A 23,675-nucleotide genomic window follows, 5' to 3' on the forward strand; every position below is an offset into this window, starting at 1 on the left:
GCATGGGTTGTAAATATTGAAAAAATCATGGGTATTTTGCTTTGTTTTAAAGAGTGGTTTTTTTTAAAAAACCATGTGCTTACAAAGAGTGGTTTTTTTAAAAACCATGTGCTTACAGTATTATTCATTTATTGGACGCTCCCCAGACATAGCCACTGCCCTTGTCACATCTCCCTCTCTCATCACTATAAGTAGCAGTAAGCAATGTGCTTACAGTATTATTCATTTATTGGACATGGCCACTGCCCTAGTCACATCTCCCTCTCTCATCACTATAAGTAGCAGTAAGCCATGTGCTTACAGTATTATTCATTTATTGGACGCTCCCCAGACATGGCCTCTGCCCTAGTCACATCTCCCTCTTTCATCACTATAAGTAGCAGTAAAGGGGGTATTGCACTAGGCATCCTTCTCCACTTTCTTATAGTTGATTGTAAGAAAATGGCTTCTAAGACTATTTTCGTTTTGGGTATTTTCATGGCTGCTTTTATGCTCATCTCCTCCGAGATGGCAGCAAGAGAACCAGCTGAGGGAACTACAACAGTAAAAAAGGTTAGATTTACACTCCTTAATCTCGCTTTCCCACTTTTTTGAGATCTTTATCTTTGTTTTGCTCTCACATACATGAAAATAGAAGTTACTTCTTTTTCCCTTTACAAAATTAAAAACAGTCGCCACATTTTAGAGAAACACAAAAAGTTGGGCACATGAAGTAACTGTGTCTTCATAGATTTACAAATTTGTCGACTAAATTACTTGGAGAGCAGATTTATATTTGCATCCATTGTTAATTTGTAACCTTCTGTTCGTATTCTTCTCAAAATACAGGACTATAAGCGCTTACACCATGTAATTTCTCCAACCATTGAGATTTTATATATATCGTGCAAGGCCTTATAGTCCATATTTTTCTGAAGTAGTGTACGGCCTGCACCATAGGATGATCCAAACCGTCCATTTATTGGGACATAACGTAAATCGGTTGTTCCCAAAAAAAATTTTGGCATGATGATTTCAACCCGGGAGATGATATTTTCACCCCACTGTAGTACACATTCGCTCCCTTTTAACATGATTTGACGTCAAAATTTAAGTTGCCCACCCCTAACGTTATAAGGGGCGAATGCGTACTGCACAGGGGTGAAAATATCCTTCAACCCTCCCATCTATAGAAATTTCCATAATACTCATTTCTTAGTATAGATCAAACGGCTATGATCATCTTTTGGAAATATTTTTTTGGACACAACCTATTTACATTGTGGTCCATCAAATGGATGGTTTGGATCATCCTATGATGCAGGCCGTACAACACTTTCAGAAAAATACGGGACTACAAGGGCTTACACCATATAATTTCTCCTGTTTAGGTAGATTCAGTGTTTAGTTGTTTACGTAACAATCAAGTGCATTTTGGTCATTTTATATTCAATCTAAAATATCATTTGTTTGTCTTTGGGTATATGTAACCCTCTTCTGTTTTCAGAAACAGATGGACTCGAGTATAACAAGCGTCGAGCAAATTGCCCACGTTGCTGTACTGTGAATTGTACGCGGTGCTGCGGGGCTATTCCCGGTATCGAAACGGATGCCAAGCCCCACAACTGAAACCGTAGTATTTCTACGGATTCACGTATGTATGTACAGTATAGTCATGAAATAAAGCATGAATTTGAGGAGCACATCCTAGTGTCTTCTCATAGTATGCTGGTTTGAGCATCTACAAATGGTGTTGTCTTGTTGACTTTATTAGTCTTCTCTCTCTATCTCCATCCCTCTCAATTAATCTCTCTCCATCATTCAGCTTTCTCATCAGAGGAAAGCAGTGATGCATGGTGTGGAAGAAACTATATTTCAAGCCTCGTAACTGAGGACTTTCAAGGCGCCAAATGCATCCAAGGTAAAACCAACAAGCACGCAAGGCCACTGTTGGTAGTTTTAAAGTTAGTGCCCTAAAAACCAGTGCACTTTGCTTATTTATTAATAAAAGTTTCAATTCATGACATTCTTGGGTATTATTTAAATTGAATATGTGAGATATATTTGTTATTTAACATACATTTGTCCTTAGGGAGTGTTGCGGTCAAAATCTGTTAATGACTGAGTTGGAGGTGAGCAATGAATGAACGGCCTTGGTTTGTCCTTGCTTTCGTCCTACACACACGAAAGAACGGTTAGAAGACCAACCCGGAGGGGTTTTTCCAGGAAGGCCCTCCGATGCTTAAGTCAGTAATCGCAACAGATAAGGAAACTCAACTTGAAATAGTAAGATTTTGGGAATCGTGTCCTTTACCTTTTGGATCTTACCCCTATTTATAGTGGTTGCGTGTGTTAAGGCTAATCCGTAATTTCCCTTGTGGTATGATTACGATATTGCCCTTAAGAGAATGGCAATGAGCCGTAAATACCGCTTCTTGCGGGGCCTTTTGTTGACTGAGGGGGATAACTTTATTACCCTTTTGGCATTTGAGGGCCCTTTGACACGTGGAGCTTCTCGATTGGCCAATTATTTTTATCCCCTATCAGTTGCCCCCCACTCCTTTAGGCAATTTTGAGGTCTAGGGGAGTGTAGTTTTTTTTTTTTTTTTTGAGGTATTGGTCGACCTCCTTTGGCCGAACAATTGTAGCTGAACTCTTGTGGCCAAACTCTTTCGGTCGAATTCTTTTAATCAGTCCTGCCATATGTGTCGAGGAGATCAGCTAAGATTTTGGAAGATCTCTTTTGACCCAACTCTTTTAGCCGAATTCTTTTAATTAGTCCAGCTATCTGTGTCGAGGAGATTGGCCAAGATTTTGGACGATCTCTTTTGACCGAACTCTTTTAGCCGAATTCTTTTAATCAGTCTTGCTATCTGTGTGTCGAGGAGATCTGCTAAGATTTTGGACGATCTCTTTTGACCGAACTCTTTTAGACAACTTAGGATTTTTAAGAATCCTTTTAACATTGCAAAATATGGAGCTTGGTTGGTTTTTCGGACGATCTCTATATTCGACGTCCTCCAACTGCTGCTTTGTGAGGAGATCGGTGCTTCATTCGAACGATCTCTTTTCGGACGAACTACAACTTTGGATTTTTAAGAATCCTTTAAACGTTTCAAAATATGGAGTTCGGTTGGATTTTCAAACGAACTCTATATTTGGGTGTCCTACAACCGTTGCTTTGAGAAGAGATCGGCACTTCTTTTGGACGATCTCCTTCTGGACGAACTGCAACTTAGGATTTTTAAGAATCCTTTAATCGTTGCAAAATATGGAGTTTGGTAGGATTTTCGGACAAACTCTATATTTGGGCGTCCTCCAACCGTTGCTTTGAAAAGAGATCGGCTATTCTTTTGGAAGATCTCCTTCTGGACGAACTATAACTTATGATTTTTAAGAATCCTTTAAAAGTTGCAAAATATGGTGTTCGGTTGGATTTTCGGATGAACTCTATATTTGGGCGTCCTTCAATCGATGCTTTGAGAAGAGATCGGCACTTCTTTTGGACGATCTCCTTCTGGATGAACTACAATTTAGGATTTTTTGAGAATCCTTTAAACGTTGCAAACTATGGAGTTCGGTTGGATTTTCGGACGAAATCTATATTTGGACGTCATCCAACCGTTGCTTTCAGAAGAGATCAGCGCTTCTTTTGGACGATCTCCTTCTGGACGAACTACAACTTAGGATTTTTAAGAATCCTTTAAAAGTTGCAAAATATGGAGTTCGGCTGGTTTTTCGAACAATCTCATTTTGGACGTCCTCCAACCGTCGCTCCGTCAAGGGTAGCGAGTTTTTCGAGGGCATTAATGGTGATGAGAGTTGAGGTGTGGCGGTTCACAGACCAGCAATGATGGGTGACACGTGGTGAGCGCTCATTTGCGGAATTGAAAGGACGTGTTCATGGCCTCGATCTCTGTTCCATGGTTATATAAGGCCTTGGTAAATCCTCATCTTTCACGTTTTACCCATTTCTATCTCAGAGTTTTTCTTAGAGGAGTCTCTCTTGGAGTTCGGCTTCCTTTCTGTTTCTTAGAATCAAAACCCTTTTTTCTTTCCTTTTCGAGTAGGTATTCTTCATTTTTTATCGTCACCGTACTTGTTTTTGTTGACACTCTTTTCTTTTCGTAATGTCCACCGATCTAGAGTCTGCTCCGCCTTCTAGTGGGCGGATCACCGAGGAGGTTAGGGCCGGTCCTTTGGACTTGGCAGTAGTACGGGACGAACGCGAAGGTCCCAATATGACAAGGGCCGAAGCCATAGTGAATGCCCCCGAGTGCCCCCGAGTCAAAGAGGGTCATAGCCGAGGAGGAGCATAGCACTTTAAAGCTGAGTGACCTCTACTCTATTAGGGAGGAATACTTTATTTCTCCAGAGTTTCAGTTGAGGCTGCCTCGGTCTGGTGAGCGGGCATGCACTTGTTTGCCCAATGCTTGTGTATATGTAGAGACCATGAAGGGTGGTTTTAGATTTCCCGTCCGCCTGTTTATTGCTGAGGTCTTGTCTTATTATAGCCTTGCCCCGACCCAAGTGGTGCCGAACTTCTGGCAGGTGCTCAAAGGTTTCATTTTATCATGAAATGGAGAGGTCAGGAGCCCACCCTTACTCTGTTCTATCGTTGTCTTTCTTTGAAGCGACACAAAGAGCACGGTTGGATGTATTTTAGTTAGAGGGTCGGCGTAGGGCTGATGTAAATACCCGAATTTACCCCCTTCCTTTAAAATTCGTTACCCCTTGTAATCAAGGGTATTTCGGTCATCAAGAATTTAATTAGAATTAGGCCTTCTAGAAAAACCTATAAATATAACTTTAAGAGAGATTAAGAAAATCCTAAACCATCTTTGCAGCCCTAAGAGGAGTTCTTCAAGGAGATAGAGAGGAAGAACGCGGTTCAAGAAGACAGATTGTGAACCGAGGTAAGATTTGAAATCTTTAATGATTAAATGATTAAAAAGAACCCCAATCTAAGGATTTTGTATGTAAAGAAAAACAATTAAGGCTTTGATTTTGATCTTTGGCGAACTCAATAATAGATCTTGGATTCCTTGGGATTCGTTTCGTGTTGAATCCCCAAAGAACTCAAGACCAATTGATTTTGTCCATAGGAACCCCGATATTCGAGGATTTAACCTAGAGTTGGATTTATATAATTTTTAGTAATTAATCATAGTGATTCATATCGAGAAATTGGATCCATTGGACTCCTCTTGATTATACGATTCCGATGGATTCGACCTCGCGCAATTTGGAGTTCGGGCGAAAAACATAGAAATATTGAAGTTATATGAAATCGGGTTCCAGGGGCAGTTGACTGGTTCGACCAGTCGACTGGCTCTCCCAAAACTGTGTTTTATGTTGAAATAGTAGTTGAGGGGCAGTCGATTGGTGAGACCAGTCGACTGGAATGCATAAGAAGAGTTTTTTTAGAAGTCACAAACCTTTGGCCAGCCAACTGGTGGAGCCCAGTCGACTGCCAACTGCTAGAAAATTGTAAATTATTCTTGGGGATTTCCAATCCAACCTGTGTGCTTTGCTTTAACCGTTAGGCCCTTGTGTGATGCGAATGAACTGTTTGAATTAGGTATTTGACATTCGAGGAAGAGAATTAAAGAAAGTAGTTCGGTATTGAGGTATGTAATTTCGTACTACTTTAGTGCTGCGATTTACCTTTCGAACACTATGCCATTGTTGATTGTGAATCCCAAACTCTCATAATCTTTTGAGCCATTGATAAACTTTAGACTTGACTTGGGTCTTGCATGCTAATTCTATTATTGTTTGAAATCTATTGAATCTTGTGGCAAAGAGACTTATATTGAATGCTTTTCCCAATATATGAAACCTTTGTGAACCCATTTGTGATTCCTTCATACTTATGAACTTTGACCACTATGTGACCATCAAGATTGACAAGCTTATGAAAAGCCCATGTGAATTACTATCTTAGAATGTTGTATGAACTCTATTGAACCTTGTTACTTAGTACACATTTCAGATTGAATAATTTGGATTTGTGAAACCCCTTTCAGTTTTTCTAGCTGTATGAATCTTTAAATTATCAGATATCCTCTACGATATGAATCCACTTTGGAACTAATGTGAAACACCCACTTTAAACTTTGAATACCTTCTTTTGAACTGTGTGAACTTTGAATATCTATTGAGAGGCTTAGGTTATGTAAACTTAGAAAAGACCCCCAGTAGTGGGGTATAGGCTTTAGCATATATGTGAACATAAGAACTGTGATCCCGCCAATGGGGGATAAACGTTAGCCCTGTCGACAGGTATGTGAACCTAGGAACTAGTTCCTTCACCGTGGGTGGTCGGTGTAATCAATAACTCGCTTTGTGGACCCGTTGGCAGTCGGGGTGAAAATAACTTACTTTTTGGACTAAGTCGATGATCTTAGGGTGTTATCATACCTATATGATTTTCCCTTCTGTAGCCCTTAGAACCTGTGACTCCCTTCGTTGTGACATTATGAGACATCTTTTATGAACTTTGCTTCTAAGCTATTGCTCTTGTGATTAGCGATGCCTTGTGTAGCTCGTACCTACTTCATTCATTATTGGTCTTTGATCTTTTGAATATTGTGACTCCTTTTGTTATGACACTTTGACCTATGCCTTTGTGAACCTTACTCCTCAACATTGAACTTGTGTTAACTATTTCACTTGTGGCTTATATCCTTCTATTCAGTTATGAACCTCTCTTTTGTAGCATGCATGATCCCGCTTTTGTAGTGCGTTATCATGTACTGAGCTTTTCAGCTGACTGTGGTTATATTAACATTTTCAGAGTTTGATCCTCATGGACTCGGCGATGAGGAGCGGAAGTGATATCTGATTTTTTTTATTTTTATACTTTACAGTCTTTAGACAGTGAGTATTGTTAGGATTATTGAGACTGTGTCATTTGATTCTGTTACTTTGATTTTATGAGATATTGGGTTAGATGAGAGATTTGGAAAGAAATTGAGATTTGATCATTGGATGAATGTAAGACATTTAAATTTGATTATTTAGATTATTGCAGGTGGTTTTGATATTTACTTTGCTAGCCTTGTGCGCTTGTGAAGCTTGCTTTGCAGGTGTACGACACTGTCGCACCCTTAAGCCTTGTGTTGTGAATAGGTATGTGTATGTGTATGTGTGTGGCTTGGGTGACAGAAAAGTGGTATTAAAGCCTAGGCTTTAGGTCCTAGGTAGAATATTTGAACAAAGGACTTTGATTGTGAGATTTGGGGATTTAGGCAAGGAGCAATTTAGGAAGCGCTTGAAAGATTTGTATGTTCCAGGGACGCCTGACAACACGTAAGTCAGTCGCGTGACCAGGGCCCAATTATAAATTTAAATGCACCTGGGGACGCTTGGGAAGCATGCGAGTTTGTAATTGGGTAAGAATCGTAAGAAACTCAAGTGATAGATAATAGCTGAATGGGGTATTTTGCTATATAGTATGAATATTTATGAATTGTGAAACATATGACAAATGACTAAATGACTGTTTTATGGAATTGTAGAATGGCTAGACGAGGAGTTGTAGGATGTGACCTTGTAGCCAATAGTGTCAGCAAGATGTGTCCTATCAGGATTTGTGATAGGGAGTTAGTGGCAGACTTAATACTTTTAGACCTTTATGATTTTGATGTGATTCTGGGCATGGATTGGTTGTCAGCCCATCATGTCCTTGTGTACTGCAATAAGAAAATAATGAACTTTGAAATTCCTGGAGGGTAAAGATTCTGTTTTGAAGGGAGTGGAGCTCGCTCTACCCCTGTGATTCTATCTGCCATGCAGGCATGTCGTTTGCTTAGACAAGGCTGTGAAGCCTTTCTAGCATAAGTAGTGGAAGTTGAGAGTAATGGTGTAAGAGTTGAAGATATCCATGTGGTCAATGAATTTGTAAATATTTTTTCTTGAAGACCTTCCGGATCTTCCCCTAGATAGAGAGGTGGAGTTTACTATGAATTTGGCACCACTTACGACACCAATTTCTAAGGCCCCGTATCTGATGGCTCATGTGAAAATGAGGAAATTGAAAGAACAGTTAAAAGAACTTCTAGAGAAAGGTTTTGTGCAACGCAATGTTTTGCCATGGTGAGTTTGTATGTATCTAGAGTGCTCAATTTGATATGAGATATTAAATATAGTTAGATCATTTGGACTAGGGGCATTTGGTTTAGTATATAAGTTAACCACACTGGTATGAGATGGTGTGGAGTTGTGTGCACTAGGAGCCCTTAGTTGAATTTGTGATTCAGCTTATTGGTGTGAAAAGATATGATTGGTTCAAGTGTTCTACGACAAAGTTAGAGAATGAGACTGAGTTAGGGATTTGACTTTCTTAGTGACAGGCACCATTTGATTTTGCTCTATGATTTCTTCGAATCACAAATATACACCTTATTCATCTTGTAATCCTCTTTGATTGGGAATCTGATTGATTTGCCCTACCTTGAGCGCATCCTCGCTAAGATATGGTTAATTGTTCATCACCGATCCGATAAGAATTTTATATCTTTCCGTACATTTTCCTACTAAACGTGGTAAATTTTCGATTGCTTTTCGATAAATCTTTTTAATTGAATAAGATGAAAGATTATTACTGTGTCATCTGAATAAGTTCCGTAAAAAAAAATTGCCATTGAAATTAGAGAAACCGAATCCAGTTAATATTAATTCCATCTGATATTATGTGTGTTATTGTAAGATGAATCTTACCCTAAACTTTGTTTCAACCTCAAATCGTTAATTGACAAGATAAATTAGTACTCTGGTAAATCTAAAAAGAACATGTGTTTTGGATTTGAACTCTAGTGTAAGTTACCGTAGTGTGCCCATCATTATACCTCTTAGGTGACTATCTCGTCTCTGTTTATCATCGAAAATTTTGAGAAAAGAAAAGCCCCAGGATAAATCAATTTAGCTTTGAACAGGGTCAGCAAAAACCCCACAATCTGACATTTTGAAAACTAAAAAAAAAATACTGGAGCAACTTTATAGATTGTGTCTGTAGTTGTGATTTGAATTGGACTCTAAGTTTTGCCTTAACCTCTATCTCTTATTAGAACAGCTAAGAATTTGTACTTTTATATGTGTTCTCAAGGTTTAAGTTATTGTAATAAGACATTTGTTCCGCCCTTAAATAATCATCTCATCTTAGTTTGAGAATAGAAGATTTTGAGGTATGAAAAACTTTGAAATAAAAGAATTCAGTATTGAACTAGTTTGGCAAAGTCTTTTAACCTAAGATTTTAAAATCTCAAAGCTATATATATATATATATATATATATATATATATATATATATATATATATATATATATATATATATATATATATATATATATAAAGAGGAAAGTGTTGGTGAGCTTAAGCTCACCAAACTTATGGTGAGCTTAAGCGCCCCAATCACATGGGTCCCACATTTTCTGTGGTGATCCAAACCATTCATTTGCAAGGCCCTATCATAGATAGGGTGTGTACCAAAAATCAGCTCCATAGGATCATCCTAACGCCTCCATTTGTGGAGGACAAAAATGGGCAGATTTGTGGACAAATAATGTCTGTCCATTTTGACCTCCACAAATGGATGGGTTAGGATGATCCTATTGAGAGCTGATTTTTGGTACACACCCCATCTATGTAAGGGCCTTTCAAATGAATGCTTTGTATCATCCTAACAAAGTAGGCCCCAATGTGATTGGGCGCTTAAGCTCACCATAAGTTTGGTGAGCTTAAACTCACCAACACTTTCCTCATATATAAATATATATATATATATATATATATATATATATATATAAAGAAAGAAAGAGGAGAACAATTTGTTTATTTGTAATCGAAAGAAACTGTCTAATATATTTGAACTTAGTAGTGAGACTTGACCCTTTGAATCCATTAGAATATGCATGTGTGACATTTAGAATAGTTAAGTGGTCCATGTTCAGTACCTAAACCCTTTCGAATCCTATCAGAATGTGAAAAACTGAACTTTGATAATCGACTTGTGATGCACGTTCGAACCCCTTATGTCTTACTAAATTTTGACCATGTGGACTTTGATATTTGATCTATGCCTTATGCTAGAACCCTCTGAATTCTATTGTATTATGACCATTTAAGTTTTATCCTCTGTTCTGTGTTTAGAGAGAGATCTATCTCGTATGTATTAAATCTAGCTTAAAAATTTCATTCGATAAACCGTAAGAGATCGTTATCGTCGTTTTGGACCATTGAACCATTCTTCACATCTTAAATTCTACCTTCAGTAATCTAATGAACATAGAAAGGAAAATAAAAATATTGTTTGAAACCTATAAGTGTGTCGTTAAATTGTACGTTTGAAAGTCAGAATTAGCTAAATTAGTGAGTGGAGCAAAGTCAGTAAATATCGTGTGAATCCTAGCATAGAATTACATATTCTCCATAGGATTCCTTGTGTTGGCCTGATGATAGAGGCCCTTCTTAGAAATTGTCCAGTGTGTGAAGTGAATAAGAAAAATATCAAGTATATAATTATACCGCCTTGAGTGTTACAACTCAGCTTAAGAATTGTTTAGAATAAGAAGCTAACTTAGTGAGTAAATTTTGAGGAAATTTTTTTTGAAAGGAGGGTAGAATGTAAATACCCGAATTTACCCCCTTCCTTAAAAATTCGTTCCCCCTTGTAATCAAGGGTATTTCGGTCATCAAGAATTTAATTAGAATTAGGGCTTCTAGAAAAGCCTATAAATATAACTTTATGAGAGATTAAGAAAACCCTAAACCATCTTTGCAGCCCTAAGAGGAGTTCTTCGAGGAGATACAGAGGAAGAACGCGATTCAAGAAGAGAGATCGCGAACCGAGGTAAGATTTGAAATCTTTAATGATTAAATGAATAAAAAGAACCCTAATCTAAGGATTTGGTATGTAAAGATAAACGATTAAGGCTTTGATTTTGATCTTTGGCGAACTCAATAATAGATCTTGGATTCCTTGGGATTGTAGACACCCCTATTTTGCTTCGCTTTAAAAAAGCAAAAGATTTGGTAGTTTGTCAAGTTTTCGAGTCCGTATTCCACCTAGGATTAGGCATCTGTGCATTTTAGTGTAGATTTCGTCTCGTTGAAGGAATTCTGAAGTTGATTCGCGATCTTAAAGGTTTTTAGGGTGTTCCAATGGTATCTAGAAGATGAAAATTCAAGTTTCCAACCAACTGAAAAAATCTGTTATTTTTAGAATTTGTGAGGTTTCCCTCATTTTTGCCCATTTTTACACTACAGGGGTATTTTGGTCATTCCCGATGTGTCTTGTCTGATCCCGGAGTTATATTTGAGAAATCTTGAGTGATTTTACAAATTTTGAAAAAGCTGCTATTTTAAGATACTCATGAGGCTTGCACATTGTCATCATCTTATGGATATTTCAATCATTTCTCATATATCCAAAACCACCCTGATGGATTAGGAGTAATTTCGTAAGATTTGGGAAACCTGTTAAATTTAGATCTCTCAAGATTTTCTCTTAGTCCTGCACTTCAGGGGTATTTTAGACATTTTCAACATTTCATATTTGGTCTCTAAGTTGTGTCTAAGAAATCTTGAGTCTGTTCATAAATTTTCAAAAATCTGCTATTTTTGGAATTTCTCAGGATTTTCCCTAGTCTCGCCATATTCTAGCACCTCAGGGTAATTTGGTCTTTTCCTGTGTAATTCTTTTGATCCCCAAAATATGTCTCAGAGATTATGAATGATTTCTTGAATTTTGGAAAACCTGCTAAATTTAGAATTTCTCAGGGGTTTCGCTTAATTTGGAAATTCTGAGTGTTGATAGCATTTTGAGTATTTTCAGGGGATACCAAATGATCCTGTTTAATATTACTCAACGAAAGGACCCAATTTTAAAAGTTTCTATTTTTGAAGTTTGACCACAAAGACTTTCCATTTTTAATTTTTTCCTTTAGGGGTGAACCAATATGAGGGTATTTTGGTCGCATTTAGATGTCTAACAGTCAAATAGGGGTATTTTGGTCCGAAAAGTGATTTTCCAAAAAAGATGGTCCGATAATGTGTGAGGGATGCACCATAAATGTCAAATGGGTTGGGTCCATATATAGAATGTTGAATTTAGAAAGATTTTATTCAATTTTAATGGAAAAACCCGAAACCCGTGTGAAATGGCTCATTGTGCTAAAGCCCGCAAAGATGGAGCTCATGTGGGTTCACCCATATGGGTCGACCAGCATGGTGGGCGCCCCACATGGCTGACCCACATGAGTTGAGCATCCAATCTTGATGATGTCATAATGGTGACATCATATTTGTTAAAAGAAAAATAAAAAGAATAAAAAAGAAAAGAAGGAAAGAAGGAAAAGAGGAATGATTGCTTAAAAAATATTTTCTTCCAAAGAAGCAATGTGGAATGAGAATAGCATGTCTTGATTGACAAGAAATTAAGATTGGAATCAAATCCAATTTGGAAAGAAGAAAGAAAGAAAGCAAGAGGGGAAAATTGGAAACAAGCCTAAAATGGAGCTCTCACATTGGAAACTACTATTTCTCTCTTAACCCTAGTTTTTTTGTATAAAAATCATAGCAAACAATCCTAGGAAGGATCCCAAAAAAAAATCCAAATTCGTCATTTTTCTCTCTCCTCCCAAGAAGAAAAAAAAGAGAAAAAAACCTCTTCTCTCTTGAAGTGTGTTCATCTCTCTCAAGGGTTCTTCGCAAAAGGGATTCTTGAATTCCCTTTTCTTCTTCAACAAATCACACATCAAGGATCTTTGGGGTGTTCTTTGGGTCTTCTTCATCATACCAAAGGGTTGGATAAAGCGAATATCTCGCATTACCAACTCATGAGACACGGATCGCGATCGACGGTAAGAATTTCCCTTCTTTGTGAATTAGAAAAGCATGCTAGGGTTTTTTTTTTTTGAAACATCAATTATATGAGTTTTCTTTTAAAATTCCAGTATGTTATAACATATATTATAGGATTTTAAAATCTAAAATTTCGCCCGAAAATTAATTTTCCTCCACATAAATCTTGAATTTCTTTCTTTTCTTTTCAATAGGGATTTAAATGGAATTTTCAAAGCAAGTGTTTGAAAAAAGGATCTTTTTCAAAAACCGAATTTTTTTAGGGTTCTAAAAATTCTAAAACTACTGGAAATCATGATCTTTGACCATGGTTTGACCGCCTCGGTTTCCGTTCTATTTTTCGAAAGTTAACCCAACAAAGGGTTATTTCTTGAAGAATAAAATGAAAAAGGGGTCCAATCAAGTCCAAAATTCATGAAAGTTTACTGTCAAACTGACATTTGGATTTCCAGTTCACCATAAATTTTTTGGAATTTTTTGATTTTTTTTAATCCGGTTTTAATTTACTTTTAATTTTGGGTTATTTTTAATAAATATCAAACGATTTTAAAAATTGATCAAACTTTCCAGAACTCATGCTCAATTATAAATTGAAGTTTTCATGGAATACAATTTGAAAAAAAATATTTTCTTTATTGTTTTTTAATCGATTCTTCTGTTTACGTGCCATAATTCTTTTTCGTATTAAATTAGTAAATTTTAAAAAAATTTCCTTACAAACCAGTAACTTAGGTTACTGGATTATTAGAGAAAAATTTTCAATTTGTTTTGCAAAGGTTTAATATAGTTTTGTAATTTATTTTAATAAATGAGTTTCAATTCCTAGGAAATAAATTCCCCTTTTCTATTTAAAAATCGATTTTATGGAGGAGATTTAATTTTTAAGTTTTAAAATTTTGATAGAAAATTTGATAATCTATTATAGATCTACTGAAATTTCTTATTTGATTTTAGGATACCATTAGGTTTGCTTTTTAAGTAATTCTTTGGTTTTATTCGATTTTTGTGAGAATTCCAATTGGCATCAAATCGTAATAAAAATACATGAAAGTCATACAGTAGTCTAATGTTTTGATTATATTTATACTGTAAGAGTTTCAGTCCATTTTAAATTGATATGTTATAGGTTACTGTGTTAATCTATAATCTGATTTGAATTTTGAGAAATCAGAAATTGATATCAAATCTTAATGACAATTCATAAAATTTTCCCAGTAACCTCTAAACATTTATATCTATATTCTCTGAAAGGTTGGATTAATTTGAAATTGATATGCTATAGGTTGCTGTGTTAATCTATAATCTGATTTGAATTTTAAAAAATCGAAACTTGATATCAAATCTTAATGATAATTTATGAAATTTTTGCAATAAGCCACAATCAGCTATTTCCTGTTACTGGAAAAGTTTCATTTGATTTGGAGTTTGTTTGCTTAGAGTTTCTGTGTAATCCTAGCAATCTGGTCTTAATGTTAATAAATCATAATTTAATAGCAAATCAGCACAAAAGTCAGTAAAAACCTCTAACAAATCTTAACTTTACATCATTAATTTAATCCCTAACTTTTTTGAAACAGAAACCTTAGGGTTCATAGATCTCCCATGTAAATTCGCTATACCGCGATAGTCTAACTGCTGATATCGCAACCACAATTGTATACTAATTGCGATTACTCCTGCATAATTGGGGTGCATAAATTATAGTATGATATTTGCTCCGAAGTCCATTATCCATGAAAATCCTGAAAAACATGTCAGGCAATAAGATACTATAACTTACGTGCTAAATTATACAAGGGTTGAGAGCATGATTTTCATCCATGGTTGCGATTCGAGGCCGAAACTAATCAAGCCCTAGAGCCTTTGGTATTCCATAGATCTTAAGAATTGAAAACTTTCAAAGAATCGAAAATCATTAAGTTCAACAAATCGAATTAACTCGATCCGCATCTTAGGAGCCGTTGGATTACGGTCTCCTATTGTAGGAACCTTTAGGGCTCTTTAGGAACACTTATGTCACATTGTGTCCTAGGTTTTAGGGAGTCCTAGAGTTAGAAGTCCAGCCTCATCACGGCCATTTGCTATGGTAGCAACCGTGCCATAGATCTAGTTACACTAGTCACCCAATTTTTTTCTAGGACAAACCTAGTTACCCAGGATGTAGGTTAACCTGCATTAGTCTGAGGTACAACTTACACTTAGCTAAGACCATATAGCATCTTAGATTAAGTCCTAGGATAAGAAAATCTCCAACTTGAACTAAATAATCTCTCTTAAACTGTTGAAACAGTCAATCCAGTCTAAATCGGTGTCCTAGATGAGTTAGGCATAAGTAGCTTAGTTTAGGTGCACCAAACTACGTCGACTCTGATCCTAGTGAGGCTTGGGTACGTAGGCAGCTTGGATGCTTGATGGCATACCAATCACGAGTCGGCTCCCACAAATGGTGGGGTTTTATATATTAGTTTTTTTTTAAATTCTTAATTAAAATATGTAGGATTTCCCTCAAATTAGCATTTTAGGAGAATATTCACTTAGATTGAATTCAAACAAATTAAGAAAACCAAGATACACGTTAGGGAATACATTGAAATTAGATCTTAGGATGCATGTCACGTAGTTCGCACATTAATATAGAGTTAAATGATCCATTTAAAAGAAATTCAAAGAGTTAACTTTTGGAATTGAAGACCGATTATCGGGCAGGAATGGTGCATGTGGTGATAACTCCCCATACCTTCCATTCTCGTAACCAGGTGACGAGTCTAGATTTCTGGTCAATTATGGGTCCTAGATTCCTCATTTAGGTGGCGACTCTGTCACTCTCTTTTGCGTGGAATTCGGATTGCCTTAGTGATCACAAGTTCACGGAAAAGATGAATTAAATCACACCTTGCTAGGCTCGGCGACTTACCCCTGCCCTTATGGGTATTGGGTTGCACGTTTGTTTGCACCATATGGCTTGGTTGCTGCCTGCTTGGCTGGGTAATTAAAATCAATAATAAAAAGCACACGCCAATCGCGTGGGTACGAGATACCAAGAGAGAGGGAGGCGGCTCGCGGGCCATTCCCCTCTCGCGGGATCGGGTCCCACAGGGATTCCTTGCATGTTGAATCCCCAAAGAACTCAAGAGCAACTGATTTTGTCCATAGAAACCCGGATATTCGAGGATTTAACCTAGAGTTGGATTTATAATTTTTATTAATTAATCATAGTGATTCGGATCACGAAATTGGATCCATTGGATTCCTCTTCATTATACGATTCCAATGGATTCGACCTCGTGCAATTCGGAGTTCGGGCGAAAAACATAGAAATATTGAAGTTATGTGAAATCGGGTTCCAGGGGCAGTCAACTAACTCGTCCAAAACTGTGTTTTATGTTGAAACAGTAGTTGAGAGGACAGTCGACTGGTGAGACCAATTGACTGGAACACATAAGAAGAGTTTTTCAGAAGTCAGCAACCTTTGGCCAGTCGACTAATGGAGCCCAGTCGACTGCCAACGGCTAGAAAATTATAAATTATTCTTGGGGATTTCCAATCCAACCTGTGTGCTTTGCTTTAACCGTTAGGCCCTTGTGTGAAGTGAATGAACTGTTTGACTTAGGTATTTGACATTCGAGGAAAGAATTAAAGAAAGTAGTTCGGTATTGAGGTACGAAATTTCGTACTACTTTAGTGCTGCGATTTACCTTTCGAACACTATGCCATTGTTGATTGTGAATCCCAAACTCTCAGAATCTTTTGAGACATTGATAAACTTTAAACTTGACTTGGGTCTTGCATGCTTATTTTGTTATTGTTTGAAATCTATTGAATCTTATGGCAAAGAGACTTGTATTGAATGCTTTTCCTAATATATGAAACCTTTGTGAACCCATTTGTGATTCCTTCGCACTTATGAACTTTGATCACTGTGTGACCATCTAGATTGACAACCTTATGAAAAGCCCATGTGAATTACTATCTTAGAATGCCGTATGAAGTCTATTGAACCCTGTTACTTAGTACATATTTCAGATTGAATAATTTGGATTTGTGAAACCCCTTTCAGGTTTTTTAGCTGTATGAATTTTTAAATTATCAGATATCCTCTACGGTATTGATCCACTTTGGAACTAATGTGAAACACCTACTTTAAACTTTGAATACCTTATTTTGAACTGTGTGAACTTTGAACACATATTGAGAGACTTAGGTTATGTGAACTCAGAAAAGACGCCCACCAGTGGGGTACAGGCTTTAGCCTATATGTGAACATAAGAACTGTGATCCCGCCAATGGAGGATAAACATTGGCCCTGTCGACAAGTATGTGAACCTAGGAACTAGTTCCGACACCTTGGACGATCGGTGTAAGCAATAACTCGTTTTGTGGACCCGTGGCAGTCGGGGTGAAAATAACTTGCTTTGTGGACCCGTTGGCAGTCGGGGTGTGTAGCCACCCTCATTTTGCTACACTTTAACCAACAATAACCTAATATATTGATCCGTGAAATTTTACTGGTAAAATATGCATCCTTAAATTTCCTGAAAACCAAAATGATAAAGAGATGTACGTGGTAAGATGATTAGATCCGAAAAATTGAAAAAATGCCTTGATTGGTGACTTTAGAGTATTAAATCCATGTAAGAGTCCCTCTATCATAGATTTACATGTTTTAGGGCATTAATATCTCGATCTGACTTTACGGATCATCAATCGGGACAAAATAAGCTAGGGTCACTTCACAACTCGGACCAGACCCAATTTTCGTAAATCGTCAGATCGAGGGCTGATTTTTGACCTGGGTATATTTCTTTACCAAGAATTTGTGATCATTTATTCAAAATAATATCAATCAAGGTCGATCTCAAATTTGGATTAAACATTGGGCCACTTTAATTAAGAAAAAACCCAGTGAAAAGTTACGGATCAAGGCGGGATAAGCAAGATCCGTCGAAATCATCCCATTAAATCATTAATAACAGAACTTGTTGATGTCTCAATCATTGTCAATATCATTGTTTAATGGTTTTAACCGTTGACCCAAAGTTGATTGAATCGGTTGGCTCGTTTAGATTGCTGATTTGCTCGATCTTTGGAAAAACGATCTACAGGCGGAGATCGGGGGCCCTCACTGGTCAAAAATTTCAAAATCAGTATTTCTAAGGCAATATTGGGCTTAAATGAAAGAGGAAAAATCAACGATTCCAACGGCGAAAGAATTATCGAAATCGGACTTCAAAATCTCCTGAAAACCGCATTTTTCGATTTTCACATTCAAAATATTTGGAAAATCTTTGACAAAGATTCTAGGAGATTTGGTGGCATCATCTCATCCATTCTTTTGATCCCCTAAGGATTGCAATTGATCTCAACCACCCAATCTTATTCCATATCTTTGCAAAGATTTCAGGATATTTGGAGACCCGATCTCGCCCGTTCTTTCGATCACATGGAGATTGCAGTTAATCGCAACCATCCAAATCGTTGCCATTCTCTACAAAGGCAACCAAATTGGACATTTCTCTTGCCTTGAAATTTGCTTCCAAATCTACAAAGATTCCAAGGACAAGTGGCATCATCTTGGACCTTGAATTGTTCCTAAATCTTTAGTGCTTGATCCTGGCCGCATAAGTGACTGCCATTTTGAACATGGCCATGGCTAAAATGGAAGATGCCAAAGAAGAGGGAGAATATTCTAGAAAAATTTGATCTTGGTCATTCATTCCCCTTCCTTTTTCCATCACTCAATCTCCACCCTACACCGCTAGAACCCAAAGATGGCAACTCAGCTCCTCCCTCACCTATAAATACCCATGCTCTCTTCTCCTCTAGACAATTTGAATACTCCAAGAGAACCGACGAAGAACGATTTTCACTCCCTCTCCCCTCTCATAAGTTCGTCCAATCACCATTGCGGGGTCATCACTGGAAGCGAGGATCGACACCAAACAACGAAGAGGTAGGCCAAGTTCACTTTAATGAATTCATCATTCATGGCTTGCATATTTTACTTTTTCTTTCTCCCTATTTCTTTTTTACTTTTTTAATTTCCTTAATCCCGGCCACTAATGATAAATTAGCCTAAAAACCCACTTGTGATCTTTGGCTATACCCAAAAGAGAAGACCCCTCTCCAAAAGCCATGACCTTAAACCCTATTCTTACCTTTCGGCCAGTCATAGTTTACCAAAGATATGCGTGTCAGTCCTAAACCCAACCAACCCTACAACCGAATTCCCTCCCATCCATGCCTGCAAGCAAGCCGCATTCCATCCAAGCCCCGCAATGCGGGCCCACACCCAAAACCCATTTGGACCCAAACCGTGCCTGGTGCACACATTCGTGTTGCCCAACACCTATGCACTGTGAGCATTTACCTGAAAATTAAACCCCTCGTGCATAGTCATAATTGCATTTTCCGCAATGTGTATGAATGATTTACGGCCAAGCGCATGCACCCTGTGCATTTATATTCACCCACACTTGCGTGCTGTTCATGAATGGTCTTAAATCTCATTTTGATATGCATATAGTGCATTATATTGACTTTCATGTACTGTGCACATTAATAAGCTTGTGCATTTTCAACCCAACAGCACATGCACCCTCATCCCCATAGCATCCAGTTCAATCATACATCATGCCATCTCATGGGCCATACCCCCATCATGTATCCTTGACAATCAGATCAAAATCCGATCATATCTCCTCCCATCCGATCACTCAACTCCCTCTCGTCCGCTCATAGAACCTCTCTCTACCAACTGTAGTGCCCTTACCCCAATGCAATCATGAAGCTAACCATAGCTAACCCGACTCGACCCCGATTAAACCTACCCGGTTCAACCCGAGCCATACCCAATCCAATCTGGTTCAGCCCGGGCCTTTCCCACTTAGCCGCACCCCAAACCCGAGTTAACCCTGCCCCAACCCGGTTCAACCCAACCCAACTCGGACCCGCAACCCGACCCCAACCCGGTTCAGCCCCAACTCGATTCAACCCAACCCCAACTCCGTTTAGCCTAGCCCAACCCGGTTCAGCCTAGCCCAACCCGATTCAGCCCCAACCCGGTTCAACCCAACCCCAACTCGGTTTAACCTCCAGCCCCCACCCGGCCTAGCCTTAACCCGAGCCTCATCCAACCGGTTCACTCCAACCAAATCCCTTCACCTACTCATGCCTCACTCGGCAATCCCCGAACCCTACTAGCATTAACCTAAACCCCATTAGTGTTAGGCTAACCCAACCCCCACTAGCAGTAGGCTATATATATGACACCTCATCTCCCATAGATCTCATCCTCTATTCACATATTCACATATTCCATAGCCCATAGCTATATCCCCATAGTCTATACATTCATAGCTATAACCATCATACCCCCCATCATCCCATAACCAACGGAACCCTTCCCATTTAATTCTACTATGCTAACCCATACCTTATGGCATTCGGCCATTACACCATATCACCATATGTCATGCCCCACATCCCTTGACCCAAGCCATACATACCTATCCATAATCATAAGCTATTCTCCAAGCCCCATACACCATACATCACCTAGACCCCCCATCCATATCCCATAAGACCACTTTCCAATGAAACCCAACCGAACCCACTATCCACATGCCATCATCTCCACCTCATCCCAACCCATCATAAGCACAATGGCCACTCGGTCATGAAACCTAGACCACATGGGTTTCATGCTAACCCATCAACCCAGTCCAAAAGCCGAGTCAACTTGACCCAACCCGTGTCAACCCGGGTCCAGCCCAAGCTAACCCGGGCTCAATCCGAGTCGACCCGAATCAGCCCAAGCCAACCCAAGTCGACCCAGGTTCAACCCGAGTCAAGCCAACCCGGACCAACCCGGTCCAGCTCAATCCGATCGGTCCATCCCGGACCTAGTCCGAACCCAACCCGAACCCGAACCGAACCCAATCCCGAACCCAACCCAAGCTCAACCCTGAACCCAACTTGTCTCAACCTAGAACCCAATTTGAGCCAACCTTACTCATAACCAAACCACACCCTTTAACATTGCCCGAGTTGCACCAACATTCCCAATCAAGTTGCATTCCCATTCCCAACCCAAGTGGCACCCCTATTCCAAATGGCACCCCTATATTCTCAACCCAAACCCCATTCTACCCTAACCCAACTCACTTGGCAGAATTTCATAAGCTTGTCACTTGGATCTCCAAATACAATTCCTTGAATAAAAGTGATTCCATTTATTTAGAGCCTAATTCCAAGTTCCAATCCCAATTCCATCTTCAAGATCCAACCCCTTTCAATGGAACTACGTGTGGCTTGATCCCCATCACGGGGTACGTAGGCAACTTGGCATCCCCGAGTTCAGTCGCACCTTTCTCCATCCTTCCCGTTCCCTCACACCCTTCATCATCTCTTCCATCCCTCTTTCTATCCCTTCTCACATTCTCAAATCATTGATTGCATGTTTAGTTGTTTGGTCATTTTGCATGATTAGTTACTTTGCTTCCCATGTTTAGTTTCTTTGCATGTTTTATTACTTTAAAATGGCATGTTACTTGTCTTTGGCAGAAATTGCATGTTTAGTTATTTTGTTTGAATTTGGAACTCTTTGGAATTTGAAAGCTTTAAAGAACCTAAGAATTTTCACCTAATTGGAAAATCACAATTCAAGATCATAAATTCTAAAAATGCTTAAGGTTCTAAACTTAGAAATCACTCTAGGTTCCCCAAAATAGAATTCTTGGAATCCAAACTTCACAGAAATACTAAGATGCAACTTAGGTCCATTGCATTAGATCTAGGTTCATATAGCGTAGGTCACTTCACCTCAAATCAATTAATCAAATTCAACACAAGTCAAATCTCTTCAATCTCAAAACAATCACATAGGCACATAGGCATGTAGTTGCATGTATGATGCACTCCTGGCCCGCATGAGTCTAAACTGTGAACGGCTAAACAATTAGAATGCATTTAAGTTAAAAAGATTCACATTCTTCCCATTTGTTAAACCTAAATAATTAAGGCTTGTAAAAGTTAGGCAAGGTCGGTGCGGTACACTTCGTGCGGTACACCTTCCGACTTCGTAACCAGGTAACTTACCCAGAACTCAAAACGTAGACCAAATTAACAGAGTTAATCATGGGTCCTAGATCCCTAATCTAGACGACGACTCTGGTCAGTTGCTTCTCTCGTGAAGTTAGGATTTTTATCCTAAATTTATGGAAAAAGCAACCATATTCAAATCCAATGGACAAAAGCGCCATCATCACAAAAAAATCATCACCCTCGTGGGGCCACCCCCCTCCGGGACGGGATCCACAGGGTGAAAATAACTTGCTTTTTGGACTAAGCCGATGATCTCGGGGTGTTATCGTACATATATGATTTTTCCTTCTGTGACCCTTAGAACCTGTGACTCCCTTCATTGTGTCATTATGAGACATCTTTAATGAACTTTGCTTCTAAGCTATTGCTCTTGTGATTAGCCATGCCTTGTGTAGCTCGTAGCTACTTTATTCATTGTTGGTCTTTGATCTTTTGAATATTGTGACTCCTTTTGTTGTGACACTTTGACCCATGCCTTTGTAAACCTTACTCCTCAACATTGAACTTGTGTTAACTATTTCACTTGTGGCTTATATCCTTCTATTCAGTTATAAACCTCTCTTTTGCAGCATGCATGATCCCGCTTTTGTAGTGCGTTATTATGTACTGAGCTTTTCAACTAACTGTGGTTATATTAGCATTTTCAGAGTTTGATCCTCGTGGACTCGGCGATGAGGAGCGGAAGTGATATCTGATTTTTTTAATTTTTGTACTTTACATTCTTTAGACAGTGAGTATTGTTAGGATTATTGAGACTGTGTCATTTGATTCTGTTACTTTAATTTTATGGGATATTGGGTTAGATGAGAGATTTGGAAAGAAATTGAGATTCGATCATTGGATGAATGTAATACATTTAAATTTGATTATTTAGATTATTGCTGGTAGTTTTGATATTTGCTTTGCTAGCCTTGTACGCTTATGAAGCTTGCTTTGCAGGTGTACGACGATGTTGCACCCTTATGCCATGTGTTGTGAATAAGTATGTGTACGTGTGTGGCTTGGAGGCGTGACATCTGATATGTGGGATGCCCTCCTCCATACATGGATGGAAGAACAAGTACTTCTTCGTCCGTTTTAGGGCGAACTGGACTTTAAGTATGAGGTAGAGGGACATGGACATAGATGAGCTCAATATCCCCCCTCAGTTAGAGTCCAGCCGAGATGGAGATCTTCAAAGACCTCTGTAATGAAGGGTCAAATGACTAGAGAGAGTTTATAGTTGAGAGAATGTTGAAGTGGTGTGGGGTTAGCTCCGCCACCGAACAACGTGAGTCTTTGTAGGCCGAACTATGCCTTAGAAGGTTTTCTTTTCTTCCTTACTTTATGATTCTCACTTTCTTTTTCGTTCCCGGAGAAATGAATGCTGCTGATCAAGCCGTGTTAAAGAAAGCTCTGCAGAAGACGCGAAAATCTCCGGTAACGACCTCTACCCTGCGTCGTGCAAAATCGGCCCCGCGCTCTGATTGGCTGAATCCAGTTCAGATTCCACCAATGAGAGAGTCTGTGCGTCCCACTTCGGCGGGGAAGTATCCGGCGGCATTGCGTGACCTTCTCCAATCCCAGTTGCGGAGGACTTTGACGATGTTTACCAGCCGGACTGGAATGTCCGGTCAAAAGACACCGGTGTCGGGAACACCTATGTGGCCTATGAGATTGTCTCAAAGGCCCGTCTTCCCCAAGATGTTTCTATGGTGAGGCATCAGCCCGTGGACGTTCTTCTCCGGGGG

The 23,675-nt window shown here is 38.8% G+C and overlaps 1 long non-coding RNA gene across 2 annotated transcripts; it reads left to right on the forward strand.

The window, feature by feature from the left end:
* Window positions 1–242: 242 nt before the first annotated feature.
* Window positions 243–22,813, forward strand: LOC143862594 (uncharacterized). Of its 2 annotated transcripts, none has more exons than XR_013240379.1 (3): window positions 243–552; window positions 1,487–1,900; window positions 22,593–22,813. It is a non-coding gene; the product is annotated as an uncharacterized LOC143862594 (long non-coding RNA). The 2 variants fall into 2 exon arrangements; XR_013240381.1 differs by lacking the exon at window positions 22,593–22,813 and adding an exon at window positions 6,779–7,029.
* The last annotated feature ends 862 nt before the right edge of the window (window positions 22,814–23,675 follow it).

This window comes from Tasmannia lanceolata, unplaced genomic scaffold (genome assembly GCF_043159265.1).
Source record: "Tasmannia lanceolata isolate RefF3 unplaced genomic scaffold, GAP_Taslan_0.1 ptg000003l, whole genome shotgun sequence".
NCBI classification, from domain to species: Eukaryota; Viridiplantae; Streptophyta; class Magnoliopsida; order Canellales; family Winteraceae; genus Tasmannia; species Tasmannia lanceolata.